This window comes from Silene latifolia, unplaced genomic scaffold (assembly GCF_048544455.1).
Source record: "Silene latifolia isolate original U9 population unplaced genomic scaffold, ASM4854445v1 scaffold_75, whole genome shotgun sequence".
NCBI classification, from domain to species: Eukaryota; Viridiplantae; Streptophyta; class Magnoliopsida; order Caryophyllales; family Caryophyllaceae; genus Silene; species Silene latifolia.
The window spans coordinates 1,679,438-1,682,369 of NW_027413661.1; positions in this window are offsets into that span (position 1 = coordinate 1,679,438).

Here is a 2,932-nt window from a genome sequence, read left to right on the forward strand (position 1 = left end):
TTCTTAAGATAACTACACGAGGAGACCAAAAGAAAGTTTTGGAAGAAAATGACTAAAGAAAAGTCTTAACAAGAGATTTGGCTAGTTTATGAACAACATATGACCAAAAGTTTCAATAGTAGAATTTACTTAAGAGCCTAAATGAAACAAAGTTGCATCTTCGAATATAAATGAGATTTATGATTAAAAGTTGAAAAGGAAGATATGCCGATATCTACAAAAGCTAAGTTAATTGTTAATCACGCCAGTGTCATTACTTAACCTCATTATGAAAATGAAATGGTTAAACCTCCTTCCGAAAAAGAGTATTTTGAGAAGGACGTGTATTAAATGGGATTTCACATTTAAATAATGACATTGCTGCGCATCATTATAAAAATGAATGAGTTAGAGATTAAAATCTCTTTCCATAAGTTTAAGATTGAAATCTCTTCAAAATAGGTATTTTGAAAGGATATGTTGGGAACATATATGGTTTTAATCTTAATAACTTGGCAAAGCAAAATGTATTTCAATTCTTGAAATGTTTCGATTGAGTAGTCAATTACGAAACATGTGAAATTGAGTGGGAGTTTGAAATTATCATGTGAAGACATGAAATTTAGTGAGAGCAATCATCTTGTAAAATTTATAACTCATTACTCATTTAGAATGACAGCTAGTACTATCTTTCACAAAGAAGTATTTGAGTTTTTCAAAACCATATAAGGATTTATGAAGATCCTAAGCTAATTAAGCTTAAAGAGAAATAATAAGTTGGAAAGATACTTAGTTATAGTAAGAAGTTACTCAAAACTAGTATTTTCTAATATGCTAGGACTTATGAGAAGTGCTAGGCTAATCATCTTGACAATTGTTGCAAGACCCTACAAAACGTATACCTAGTGCATTGTGAGTTGGTAGAACACTTGACCAGTGCAAGTTATATTATCCACCACAATTCGTTGGTTATGTGATAAACAACAAGAAAGTTCTATCAAGATAAAGAACCTAAACCTAGGTTGGGAACCTAGATGTGTACTTGGTAAGGTTCATGCTATGAGAGATAACATGAATATAAAGGAAAGTGCAATACGAAAAGTATGAACAAATGGAAACATGGTATGTTAAACTTCTATTGCAATCAACAAGTGTTTTCACACTTATATACATCACAAGGTAGTAATATGGTATTGACTACCCGAATATGATGTCCATATTTGTCGTTTGAGTTATTATTAACTCACCTTATACTTTGTTACATCCAAACGGGTTGTAGAGACAATTGAACCCCATTTAAGTGAACACGGATTAATATTGTATTCGCCCATAGTCACTTACATGAGGTGACGTCTCGAAGTGACTAGAGTGTGATGCGATTGATGGCAAGTTTAAGTGCCATAGAGTCATATGAAAATGACTAGTCGATCACATAGGCAGACTGTTAGGAACACTTTGTCGGGCTAATGACCGCTTATAGAGTTCTGGCAAATTTATATAGCCTGGTCGTGGCGAGAGCTACTATTGTATTCGAATGAGTCGATTCTTTTGACTAAAGACTGTTCGCCTAAGGTGGCACAATTTCAGATTAGCTTTGATTTATGTTACTACGACCTTCGTAAATGGGGTCAAATGGGCATATTTTGGGTTATGATGGCTGTGGCTAGTCGAAGGGAATAAGTGCGATAGGAATTGTCAACCCCTTGTCAAGGTTATAACAATATCTCAAGGCCACTCGAGGAGAAATGAACTGGAAATGCGTGGCCACGCTCGGAAGGTATCTATGGTAGACAATTCCGGTCAATCAGTTATTCTCCAAATCTAGGAAACCACTCTCGATATGATCACTTGCAAGTACGACCTGAAAGACACCTTGCATTGAGCGGGAGATAGTAATAGGACAAGAGAATTGGTGACGCACACTTGTCGAGGACAAATGGGAGATTGTTGGAGTATGTGTCCTCCGACAATAATGCGATCACAACTGTCGATCATGATGATCACATGTTTAAATCTCGTTTCAAGAATACATGTGGGATGTAATATTTTACAGTCAACTGGTCCACACATATTGTTAATGATTGGCTGACTAGAGTTTGACATTACTGTCGTGCGACGGCGGTGATCAGTTGATCCCCTTAGGTCATACCTAAAGGGTGACACTCTTAATTGATTATTTAATTGATCGTATGTCGATACGGGTTAATTAAAATTGCTTAAAATTGACGGCCGATTTTGTGAGTATTATTGACGTGTCTTATTGTAATTCGATTAAATAAGATACGGTCTAAGTAATCAAATTGTTTTATTACTTAGATAAAATTATTGTTTACGAAACAATTGAAACTGAATGAATAATTTATTATAAATACAAGACGTTGTGATTTATAATTGATAAACCGTTTTGGTACAAGTAATTATGAATTACTAAGTCGATTTTGTACATGACGTATTTTTATTAATGTGTTGATTTTTAATATGTTAAAAATACATGACAATTTCACATGACTAGTAACATGTGACAATTGACAAATGACAAATATAAAATGGACCTCCCATTTTATATAAGTGCCGAAATGGAGGGAGTATTAGGTTAAAATTGTGTTAATTATTTTTAAGTGGAAAACATGATGATTGCAACATAATATAGCCATGCATACCTATGATTTCTTGGGTAGAAAAACTTGCCCATGAATTGGCTCTCCTCCACCCTCCCCACCGGTTTTCAAAGGGCAATTATAGAGGGTTTTTCTCTCTAATTATTCATACACAACTTTAACTATTTTTCTAGTGTAAGAAAATAGAAATTCTCTCTATAATTTGTGAAAGCTTAGAGAATTAAAATCTCTCAATATTCTTCCTCCCTTGGCCGAAATTACAAGAGAACATACAAATATTTTGGGTCAATTTTTAGTAAGATTAATATTGTTCTAGATCTAATAATATTAGTCTT